Source organism: Morone saxatilis, unplaced genomic scaffold (assembly GCF_004916995.1).
Source record: "Morone saxatilis isolate NCDOM2014 unplaced genomic scaffold, NCSU_SB_2.0 Contig23, whole genome shotgun sequence".
Classification (NCBI taxonomy): Eukaryota; Metazoa; Chordata; class Actinopteri; family Moronidae; genus Morone; species Morone saxatilis.
In genome coordinates, this window is record NW_023339796.1 from 21007242 (window position 1) to 21019946 (window position 12705).

General features: G+C 38.6%; 2 long non-coding RNA genes and 1 pseudogene across 2 annotated transcripts in view; 2 read left to right on the forward strand and 1 right to left on the reverse strand.

Annotated features, from left to right (window-relative positions):
• The window catches only part of LOC118334627, a 5103-nt gene extending 1911 nt beyond the window's left edge, over positions 1 to 3192 (reverse strand). The window contains exons 1-2 of the long non-coding RNA XR_004797023.1: positions 2087 to 3192; positions 1635 to 1793 (exon numbers count right to left, since the gene is read on the reverse strand). This is a non-coding gene — a long non-coding RNA (uncharacterized LOC118334627). The remainder of the gene's footprint in view (positions 1 to 1634; positions 1794 to 2086) is intronic.
• Positions 1 to 12705, forward strand: part of LOC118334835 — a 24029-nt pseudogene that overhangs the window by 6324 nt on the left and 5000 nt on the right.
• Positions 6803 to 7117, forward strand: LOC118334626. Its single transcript, XR_004797022.1, has 2 exons — positions 6803 to 6981; positions 7079 to 7117. It is a non-coding gene; the product is annotated as an uncharacterized LOC118334626 (long non-coding RNA).

A 12705-nucleotide genomic window follows, 5' to 3' on the forward strand; every position in this document is an offset into this window, starting at 1 on the left:
CAGGATGTGTCTGATTTTTGTAATATTACGTAAATGAAAGAAGGCAGTCCTAGAGGTCTGCTTTATGTGGGAATTAAATGACAAATCCTGATCAAAGATAACTCCAGCAATACATGCTGTTTTTACGTAAATACTGATATTTATAAATTTATAACTGGGTGGAGGCCTAAAGCAGCAAAAACCCTGAAAATGTGTAAAAATGGCCCTACAAACCAGATGAGAACTGTTTTGTAATCTCTAAACAGAAATCACAAATAAAATGTCTAAAGGCACTGTTTATCCGTAGGTAAATTAGGCTTTTTGAGGCTACTCATTTTAGATGTTCAGTGACAAGACAAGTCATTAATTTTAAGCACCTAACTACAGGCAACAGATTATATCTCTACCTGTGTGTTTGTTAACATGTGGAGTATTAGAATAGAAAGTTTGTTTAATATATACAGTAACATTCACTGACTGACATCATTGTTTATCAAATTTCAGCAAAATTTTATCATGATTTTATGATCCTCTCATGTTATTGTTCTACAAATTCCAAATTATTCCTTCAGAAGAAGCTATGTATACTTAACACATTTAAATATCTATTTTAATACGGCAGATGCTTTTAGTGCCCAGGTGTCAAAAGCCAACAATGCTATTTGCACCTGGGGTAGGATGACCAATTCTTTCATTACACCAGCATGAAAAAGAAAAACAAGTAGTAGGGATGGGAAGATATATGATATTATAATTGTATCCTGTTGTATCCCCCCACAAAAATCAGTTAAACAGGATGTGTGGCAATAGTATTAGATTCCAAAATAACGAACAGGGAGATGATGCTGTGCCTATCTGTGATGCAATGAATATATTTGTTTCAAAACAAAAACAAAAAAAAAGTAATTCCAGTATGGTTTAGTGCCATTTCAAAAGTATGAAGTATATTTTCTTGATTATTGTGATAATATCGTTAATCACACTTATTAAATATTCAATTCAATTCAATTTTATTTGTATGAGTGCGCCATTCATAACAGAGAGTTATTCTCAGGACACTTTTCAAATAAGAGCAGGTCTAGACCGAACTCAATATATAATTGTGGCATGAAATTTTCATGAAATCGTCTCGCCTACCAAGTAGTTTTGTTGCTTAAACCTTACCAAACTGTGACTGAAACTGAAAATAACTTTTAAAAAGAAAGAAAAAGAAAATAATAAGTCACCTAAGCCTAAAAACAAATACTCAATACTGACTTTTGGTTTCCCACAAAACTCAAATCCTGGGTGAAAGTCCTGTGTTTAAACCATTCATCCACAATGACCTCTTTTCTACATGGTATTTGCTGTTCTTTATGGCTAAACTAGGGGGCTGGGTGTAAATAACCAAATGCTGCTGTGTGACTATACGTGCAAATAGACACTCTTTATTAACAGTATAATAAATTTAAATCATATCACCCAATCGCACTATGTAACATGCATGAAACAATAGAACACTGAGTGCTGACTGTTGTTTAGGCTAGCACATGCAAGTTTTACAAACTAAACTGTATATAATCATATAGTGAAATGAAATTAGTTAATTAAAAAGTAAACAAAATACAATATAAACAACTAAAAATATTAAAGCTTAGCTGACAGGCTTACTGTACCTTATTCTTCTGCTGCAGTAGCACAAAGGAGGGACTGATGCTACAGTTCTTACACTGTCAGAGAGAGCCAAGTGAGAGGTGGATATCAGCATGACACTTGCCCAGCACTGCATGTTGACCTTGATCTCACATGGCCTGTCCTTCAAGGCTTAAAGATATCTGCAGAGAGATTATAAAATAATAAATAAATTGCATAGTGTTATTCTTTGTCATCCACATTCCAACACTAACACTAACTACATAAGGTTTGTTTATCTGCCTGCTGACCCTTTAAGACTTTTAACATCATTACCTCAGTGCTATAGGCTCCTCTGTGTCAACTGCCTAACACATAGGACTGTGATGTTTAGAAATACTTTTGGATTAATTAGCAGACACCACAGCAAATGCAAATCAAGGTGACACCATTTGTTCTTTCCATCAAGGATTTAACCGCCGACAATTGGCCTTACCTTAGAGGAATCTGGTTACAACTCCAAAGCCAGGAAGGGGACGCAAAACAGATGAAGATTTCCGCAGGGATTTATACAGCTGAGAATAAGAATAAGTCCAAAATGTGAAAACAAATTCTGATCAACTTGGAAAATTGTTCAGCACTCATCATTCTCATTTTACAGGAGTAAACAAAATATGGCTTAATTTGCTAAGAGGTGAGAATGGATAGCATTCCATTCTCATTTGTTTTTCTCCTTGAAGGAGTGCTCATTTAAATGTTTTTTTTAACTGATGTTCCAAAAAATTAGACTGACCATTGTACTGTATATTCTGATTGAAACCATAATGGAGTAAAAATTAATAAATGAGAACAAAATTGAATTGTGCTCAAGAATAAAGGGAGGTGTCTGGGCAAAGTTACAGTGCTATGCACCTGTTACCACTCATCCATCATGACATCAGAGACTGCACTTCAGCTATATCGCTGCCTCATAGGCTGCCCTTCTCAATCAGACAGAAAAAATCCAGGCAAGAATTTCACAGGGTTATCTTTGTCCTCAAGGCCAAAGGAAAGGGAACAATGCCATGACGACACCATGAGACAAAGGGTGTAGACCTTGCTGGGCAGAACAGTGGTGAGTGATAATTTAAAGTCCCTGACCTTACCTCTCACACTTGACAACAGCTGCAACACTTTATTGTTTCAGTAGAGGCTGTAGAAATGCATTTCACCACCCTTCACATGACTGACCTTCGATGAACTTAATCTTTTTAGGAATCGTAACAAGTCCAGAGCGCTTCTCAAAGCACAATGTTTGAAGAACAAGTTAGTCTTATTAAGTCATTAATGTTGCTTGTCTGTCACAACTTTTGGATTTATAAATGAGACACTGAACTTAAACGTGATGTTAGTAGATAATTAAGAATCATGGAAAAGAAAGTGCAACCTGTTGTCTCTCAGTTTTACTCGAACTTTTTTGGTTCTGGTTATCAAAAATTGCAGCTGCTAGATTAGTAATGCAGATAATACACATTTTATCCAAATCAAAATATACTGTATGACCATAGTAGGTTCATACGGGCGGCTGTGGCTCAGGCAAGCAGTCCGTCCCTCAATCAGAAGGTTTTGTTCATTTCCCCGGTCCTCCTGACGGTCGAAATCCTGAGCAAGATACTGAACCCAAATTGCTCCCGATGCAAATACATGCGGTGTGTGAATGTGTATAATATTATTTCTTTCGATCGAATTTACCATCACTGAGTGATTATGTGTGTGAAAGGGTTGAATTGACGTAGTGTAAACGCTTTGCGTGGTCGAGAAGACCTAGAAAGGCGCTATACAAATAAAGGGTCCATTTACATTGCCATCAGTTCATTACATCGTCATGATACAAGACAGGGTTTAAAAGTACATAATTTAAGTTTAAATATTAAATGCCTTTTAGAATGTTGAAATAACCAATAAAAGTATTTAATTTTGGAGGGCAACTAAAACAACTGTAAACAAAACTGGTAGAAATTATATAAATAACCTGTTATAATTTATATGAATAAAACTATATGTATTTGATATCAAAGCTGTCCTGATCCACCTCTTGCCTCTCCTCTTGCCTCCCCTTTTCTTGTACCTATGTATTGTCTCGCCTTGTTTTGTCAAGGAGGTGAAAGCAACAAATAGCAGCTACGATTCTCTGCCATTAAGAAGACGACTTTTTAATGTACAACCTTCTCCAAATTCATCGCCAATATTTGGCTGGATAAACAACTTTATTATGGAAGACGCTTGCTGTCAGCTAGCGTGGCTCATCACTTTCTGCTTGATTAAAGGTTGGAGAGGCAAAGGTAAGCAAGACATTTATACAGCTGTTATGGAATAGGAAATGTTTGCAATGTCTTGATATTTGCTGCCTCAGTCTATAAGCATGTTTTTGAAGTAAAGTTTTTAGTCATAGTACTCAAAATGATCCGATGTTCTTTGCAATGAAATAATGTTTGCTTTTATATTGGTTTTAAGAGCAACGTGAATATTAACTGACCCCTTAGTCTCCTTGACTCCAAACCACCCTAGGTAAAGATCACTCCCACACTTACAAAAACTAAATATTTGCTTCTTTAATGTAATAATTAAGACATCTAAGGTAATTTGCACAGTTGTGCACAGATAACACTCATGATCAGTATTATCTACTTTATATTATTGCACATGTGGTATCCTGATGGCTAATGTAATGCATGAAAAATGTTAACAAGCTGCTGTGCAAACTAATGATGATACTATCATCAGTAATCGGCTTAAACATTTATATCCTCTTACAGCGTTGAAAAAATGGGGATCTGCATGGCAGGAGTTGGGGGCCTCCTGCATCCTTTTCTGAGAAAGTCAGATAAGGAGCGCCTGGAGGCCCAAGACTCGTTATATTGACATGAGAAGGAGTCCTTCGTTCCTGACCCCGAGGTTGAATATGTCAAAGCTACATCTTCAGCAGTCGTAGATGGTGACAAAGTCACAGCTGAAATGAATTTGGAAAGGTAGGTACATTTTCTAAGTTCGGCAGGAGAGTACTGATGTAAATATTTCTAGCAGGGAACATTTGGTTTGAGTTTTAGTCCAGTGTGAATGTAAAATGTATTCTTATTTTTCGTAGACTGTCAACAGTGAGGAGTGGGTGATGGTGAACCCTCAGAACCCACAAAGTTTGATAAAATTGAGACATGGCAATGGTTCACCCTTCCTCCATGACCTGCTGTGCTGTTTAACTCAAAGAGCTTTATGCAGGCAGGATGATCCTATGAAGACATGAGAACTAACAATAACATTTAGCTTGCATCTGATAAAGTTAAGAGCAAACATACTTGAATGAGTAAGTAAACATAATGTTATCCTTCCTAACTTATCCTGTAATCCTTCTCTTACTCATGGCAGACCGTACTCTTGGGCTCTTCTGTGTGACTGTCACCGCCTACAAGGGGGGCTACCAGTCTACAACCAGGGAAGGTGGTTGTTGCCTATAGAGGAATAAGAGGAGTGAACTCTCCTCATATCTTCTCTATCTCTGACAATGCCTACCAGGTACATGCTGTCAGGCTAAATAATTTTTTACCCTTTCAATCCTGTTTAATATTCTGCTCTGGACATAATTTTCTTCGAATTCTGATTTCTGATTCTGATTTATTTTGTATTAATCTTGAAATACTCTCTGCGACAGACAGAGAAAACCAGGTCATCCTTATCACTAAGTTATGTACAACAAAAAAACCCTCATAGTTGTGGGTATAGGTCTTGGTCAAAAAAAAAAAAAAAAAAAAAAAAAAAAAAAAAAAAAAATAAACTTTCTGTCTCCTTTTCGACTCAGTGGAGAATCTGGTGATGGAAAACTGCAACACCAAACGTGTCATTCAGATACTTTGCCAGCACGCTGCTGCCCAACTGGGAAAGAAAGACTAGCTGCGAGAAAGGTCTGAGATTACAAAATTAGTATTCTGGATTATTTTCACGAAGTAGCTTGTTAGCCAATAATACCATTTCTAAAAAGGTGAAACACATTTTTAATTTTATATACTTGTAACTTGAACCTGAAATTGTGTCTTCCTTGTGTCCAGGGGTACCCTGGAGGGATCAAATCATTCAGGCTAGACCTGCCCCTGGATGCCCTTTGGGAATGCAAAACATCAAGAATTGAACTCCTCAAGATTTGTAGATGTTGTGGAATCAGCAAATGTGATTCTAAATGAAAGTAATTTTGAGTGGAAAAATTAGTGTCTCTCCCTTTTTTCAGGTAAATTTTCCCATTCATTTGATAAGCGAGAAATGGCCCTCTGCTGATATTAATACTTGTTAAGCAACATTGAGCATTATAAGACAATTAAAGAATCACCTGACACAGTGTTAGGTACTATGAGATATAAACTGATTTCTTTTAACAGACACTTCCTGAGAATTCTCCGTGTGACCTTCGCTGCAGAGCTGAGAGGGACTACCACATTTTCTACAGATCTTTCTCAGGCAAAGCCTGAACTTCTGGTAGTTTACAATAGTACATGGTCATGTAAGGGTTATTACTGTACTGTATCATTCATTTTATCATAAAATAACTTTCTGTCTGTTTGTGAATATCTTTTTAGAAATTGTCTTTCACCTAAAAACCCCTATGACTACGGGCCTTCATCTCCAAGGGAGAGACAACAGTGGCCTCTATCATGATCTGAAGAGCGATGCCACTGATGTGAGCTGAAATCGTCAATCCAGTCAAAAATGAATTTATGAAATTCGACCTTTACAATGCCAGAAAATTTCATTCTTGATCTTACATTTATCTTTTTTAGGAGCATTTGATGTTCTATGGCTTCACAAGTAGGAGAAAAATGGCATTTAACAAGCTGATTGGTTGCCATCAATGCATCAGGAAACAGAAGTTCAAGAAACAAGCAGCGTGAAGAGCAGCAGAAGCTATGCACAGAAGGGTAAAACATGATATTTGAAACACACTACGCCAATGAAGAGGTGGTTGAAAGCAGTGGATGACCCTGATGAATTAATACTCACAATTACTCAACAGATGCTACAACAGTACGCTATCTGATGGGCTGAACTCGGAACCTCCATCCAAAGGTCTCTGTCTCCAAGAGTCCAACATTAGGAAATGAAATGGGTCAGCCAAAGGCAAAATGTCGCCCAGGTAATAAGCGCAGGACTCTTTGGAGGATGTTTGACTTCATAAAACGTACATGTTAAAGATAGTTACTAATGTATTTTTTCCTAATGTGACACTATGCTATTGGCGCACTGTCTAAATCAGTGTATGAGAAGATGTTTCTATGGATGGTAGTGAGAATCAACCAATCTTTGGACACCAAGCAGCCTCGACAGTACTTCATCGGTGTACTGGACATTGCTGGATTTGAGATATTTGATGTGAGTTTAAAAAGAATAGATAATCTATAATAATAATAGTCTTTGTTTTTAGGAGAAATTATTAAGCCTGGTTTTACCATGGACCATTTCATTATAGTTCAACACCTTTGAGCAGCTGTGCATCAACTTCACTAATGAGAAACTGCAACAGTTTTTCACGCACCACAGGTTTGTGCTGGAGGGAAGAGTACAAGAAGAGGGCATTGAATGACTTGTCATTGTTTTGGTTATGGACTTTGCAGGCTGTACTGACTGATGAAAGTAAGTAATTATCATTTAGGGGTGAGTATGTTACTGAATTGCTTATTTCACTTTTAAAACAGTGCTATGACATTTTTCTATACTGCAATGATTTTTTACAGCCCATGGGTATCATGTCCATCCTTGAAGAAGAGTGCATGTTTCCCAAAGCCTCTGATGCCACCTTTAAAGCTAAGCTCTATGACAACCATCTGGGGAAATCTGCCAACTTCCAGAAGCCCAGAATTGTCAAAGGGAAACCAGAGGGCCATTTTGCCCTGATGCACTACGCTGGAACTGTTGATTATAATATCAACAATTGGCTGGTGAAGAACAAGGATCCTCTGAATGAGACCGTTGTTGCACTGTACCAAAAATCTAATCTTAAACTGCTCGGTACACTCTTTGCAAATTATGCTGGAGCTGATTCAGGTTTGTATTTGAAAAGGGATTAGCATCTTTGTTTCAAAATGATTATCAATGTGTCATGTGAAGGAGTTGTACAAAGGTAGAACTGTATAATGACGGAGCTTTTAATATAAAAAAAAAAAATTGTACCCCCTTTTATTTATTTGTGTACAGTTTAAAACAATCTAAAAACATGTCTTTATTATATTTGTTTACTTTCTCTTAATTCTAATGATAAATGTTTTATTTAGTTCAAGAGTCTGGTGGGAAGGGCAAAGGTGGTGGTAGCAAGAAGAAAGGTTCATCTTTCCAAACTGTATCAGCCTTACATAGGGTAAGATCAATATATTTTACATTGTGTAATACATTAGCTAATTGAGACGTTCTTCTCAGATTTTATATCTCAGAGTCCTTAACCATAAGGAATCATGTTGTTTATTCATAATGTACTGTTAATGAAGGTGGTAATGGGCAATCAATTCTCTCCTCTGTCGGGCACTCACAGGAGAACTTGAACAAACTGATGACCAACTTGAGGTGTACTCACCCTCACTTTGTACGCTGCATCATCCCCAATGAGACCAAGACTCCTGGGGCCATGGAGAATCCTCTGGTGATGCACCAGCTGCGCTGTAACGGTGTGCTGGAAGGCATCAGGATCTGCAGAAAGGGGTTCCCAAACAGGATCCTCTATGGAGATTTCAAACAGAGGTATCTGTCATCTATATATATATGTATACAGATGGGTGATATATTAAAAGGAAAAAACATCAAGTCTCTAAGAATGTAGACAAGAGTGGCCACAGCAGTTTCAAGGTGACTTGTCATTGATTCTTCAAGTTTCTGGCACCCTGCTAGGGGGAGGGGGGAGGGGGGGGGACATCATTCATATGTCATAAGATCATAAGATCATTTAGTGTTTTGATGATGTGGTGAAGAGCACTGTCTAATACTTTTTTTCCTTTTACTTTGTCACCTAATGATATATCTTAAAATGTTTTCAGTAATAGTTATTGTGGTAATTTGATATTTCATATAAATTGAAAAAATAATTAAATGATCTTTTATCTTTATTACAAAGATATCGCATTTTAAACCCAAGTGCTATACCTGAGGGACAGTTCATCGATAACAAAAAAGCTTCTGAGAAGCTTTTGGGTTCCTTGGATATAGACCATAACCAATACAAACTGGGCCACACCAAGGTAAGTATTGGTGAAATACATTTTGGCGTATCTAGCATGAAACATATATTTCTGCCTCAGGGTGATAAGGAACTGCACAGAGTGACATTGTGTTTTGAGTTGTTTTTATCTATTGCTGATAATTAAGTACATAATATAATAAGTACAGACAATTGATGCCTTTCATTCACAATATTAATATCTATGTGATAACACAGAGATGTCGATGTAAGCTGGGCATGAGACATTGTATTTAACATACACACTCACACCCATCCTGAAGCTAAACTGCTGACCTCATTTGTTTGCAAAACTCAGGTGTTCTTTAAAGCTGGACTGCTTGGTCTGCTGGAGGAGATGCGAGATGACCGCTTAGCTCTAATCATCACTAGGATCCAGGCAAGGTCACGAGGTGTTCTGGCAAGAATTGAATTCCAGAAGATTGTAGAACGCAGGTACACGCACTAATCAATTCTAATGCCATAGAAATATTTATACATTAGTGTTCAGTAAAAAAATACTTAAATTGCTCTTCTCAATATCTTGAATCAATATCCACAGGGATGCATTACTTGTGATCCAGTGGAACATCCGTGCCTTCATGGGTGTCAAGAATTGGCCCTGGATGAAGTTTTTTGTTTTCTCAATCATTAGCTATAAACAGGCGAGAGAGATGATATGCATCTCAGCGGTGATAGCCTATGTTCTGCGCACATGAAAGCACTGTGGGCTATCGCTTCTGAGATGCTTGAGTCCCCGGCAGTTCACAGAATAATACAGCTCACTGTCTTCAATCTTTCGCTCGCGCAGCACACTTCAAATATAGAGGCTAGACGATGCTGCCGCCATCACCTCTGGCGAATTTACTACAAAAAATCCGCGCGTGTGTGTGTTTCAATTGCTGTCTCAGAGAGCAGTATCTTAATCTGTAATGTTTGGAGGTTAACACTTGATCTTAACCTTCGTGGAAAAACATTGAACCCTATTCATGTTCATAGATTTTTGCCATTTCTCTAATATATCTGACAGTAGATAATCTATATAAACAGTTCAAATCAGGGCAACATATTGGGTTATCCTGATCAATTAAACAAAATCTGAATACATAATCTTTACCTCTTACCCCGGCCTCAGGATTCTATTCTCTCTTTCATTTCTCCAGATTCCAAATTCTTCAAATTATTCTTCAGTGTCTCGAAGGACAGTCCAGAGGACCTCTTCCTTTTTTAGATGCCTCCATCTCTGTGTTTTAGACCAACTCCCATCTCGTCCAATTCTGCCAAAACTAGAGATTGTTTAGATGATTAGATGGAGGTTGAATATGGTCTGCTAAATTAACACATTCTTCATCTAACAAGTCAAAGTGATACTTGTATTAAATTACTTGTCAAAGTTTTTTGCCTTCTGTCCAGAGCAGCAGCAGCAGCATTAGACCTCTCCACATCCACACATGAATTCATCTCATTTCTGCAGCCTGTGTTTGGCTTCTCTCAGAGAGGGAACATTAGCGTCACCTGCTTCAACAGGCCCCTCGCACCTGCCAGCCACGCTAGCCAGCTCTTCTGGATTATATTGAATTCATAGAAAGTGTTTATAGATAGTATTGTTTAAACTCAGAGTTGTTTGAGTGAAAAAATTGACAGACTTGCCTCCCCATCTTCAGTTCTCTGGATGATCATTCATACTTGGTCCCCTGAGCACCTCAGAGTTGGCCTGGACATGCTCGCTGCAGTATCAGCTTGGCCTCCTTGCTCCTCATCATACTGCTCCGCTGAGGATGGTCAGCAGTCAATGACGAGCAGACTGCACTGAAATGGGCTAAGATTCTTCGGCCTGAAGAGAGCCATCTTAATGCCCTCCTCGTGCAACCCAACATTTACCTGCACTAAAGCAGGTCTCAATTGTTACACTTGACTCCTCTTCCAAGTTGTCTTTAAGGTCATGCGAATTGAGTGTAGATGTTTTCCTCTCTAAGTTGAGACACCCACGGACCCTTTCCTCAAGCGTCTTGTAATCACCTAAAATTGTTGACAACAGAAAAAAATGAGTACTCATAATACTCCCAAACAAAACACAATGGTATCAAATCAGGCCTTACTTCTCAGTTGAAGCTTTGCTTTCGCATGTAAAATCATGATGGTACGTGTCCCTCTCTGACTGTTATATCATCTATCTGCTCAGAGACCTGCACATTCCCCAAATATTCTAAAACAAAAAGTTCATATGATACAAAACTACTTCAAAATGAATGGAAGTGTTCTAACACAAGGTAAACACATTAATCTCATCACAGAAAAACGTTTGACCTTACTTCACAATATGTCCATATTGAGACCACATCACCAGCCCCATCTAACCACTCTTCCTTACCAGTTGCGACTCCTGTAGTTTCAACTCTTCCCCAGGCAGCACACTCAGCTTGTCTTCCTGAGTGTGGCAGCAGTGCTTCATGCTGCGAGTCTCAAAGGTCCTGCGGATTTGATCCAGGCCTCCCCACCTCTTGTTCATGCTCAAACCTGGGCAGCGGTTCCCACAGCTCCTCCAGCCTCCCGATGAATCCTCTCCAGTTAATCTGACAAGATGCTTATCGTGCTTCTCTACCCCTTGGCTCGGCAGCTCGCTCGCTTCAAGCCTTCCTCCAGCTCCTCAAGGGGCCTAGACAAAATAAAGCAAAACGTTAAATATAATCTGCCAATATGGTGTTAAAAATGTACCATATTTATACTCACTTATTAATACGCTACTTCACCACATATACCCTGCAGCTCTCTCAACATTTTTCTGGAGCCGGGGCACTCATCGCTGGTCATCTCTATTTGTGCCAGTGAGTGCTGATTTCAAAATCTTATCTGTAGAAAAAAAATGAATGACAGTCCATGAAATGTTTAAATCAAAATTTTTGTTTACTTTTTCTACTTTCAGCCCCTCGAGTTGCTGCTTGTACATTCTCCAGTCATGATACCTCATGAGATAACTTTAGTCTCCCCTCAAGCTTTTCGCTTTGCTCGCTCAGGTCATCCACGCACTTTCTTCTCCCCATTGCTCAAGGATCCTTCGAGCTGGGGCGAATATATAAATTTCTTTGTCACTAATTATATCATATTATAACAACTCCACCTGATTTGTAAAGACTTACAATCATCAAACACGTTGCTGCTCCAGCTTAGCCTTGCCCTGGTCAGAGTGTTGACTGTCTCTTCACTCCCGCAGATCAATCCAGTGTTTGCTGATGAGCTTCTGTAAGGACTCTCTCTTTCCTGCAGCTTTGCAATGATTGCTCCAAAGCAGCCCCAGCTCCTCTGTCAGGTTACCTACGATCATGTAAAATTTAGAAGAACTTTAACAAAATGCTATGGACACAGATCTAATTCCACAGTAATACTACTGTTTGTGTACTGTCTCAGCTGGCATCTCCTCTTTCCCACTTTAGCCAGAGTACTTCAGCAGAACCCAGTCTTCTTCCGCTCAGAACATTCATCTCGCAGCTCCTCTCTTAGCAGTAGTTCACAGTCATCCCTCCTCCCCTCATCCTCCCAGCTTTCTGTCAAGCTCTTTATTCCCCATCGAACTTCTCTGATCAGCCCTCACATCTTTCTTCAGCATCACCACAAGATTATCTCTCCTGTTATATGAAAAGACAACAATATTACACCATTGGCAAGCATTTGACCTAAAACAATTTGCAATAACTGACTTATTCTAAAAATAAAAATTTGAACTTGAAGCTGCAGATCAATTCTTTTTTTTTTTGTTTCTTGGAGAGATGAATTTTCTTCTATCCCTTCCTGCGGGCTCAGATTTGCATAGGCTCTTTCAGTCTGGGTAAAACCTTCCTCAGTTCCATCTCCCTCCCTCCAGTCATCCTGATTTACGAGGTAACCTTGAAATACAT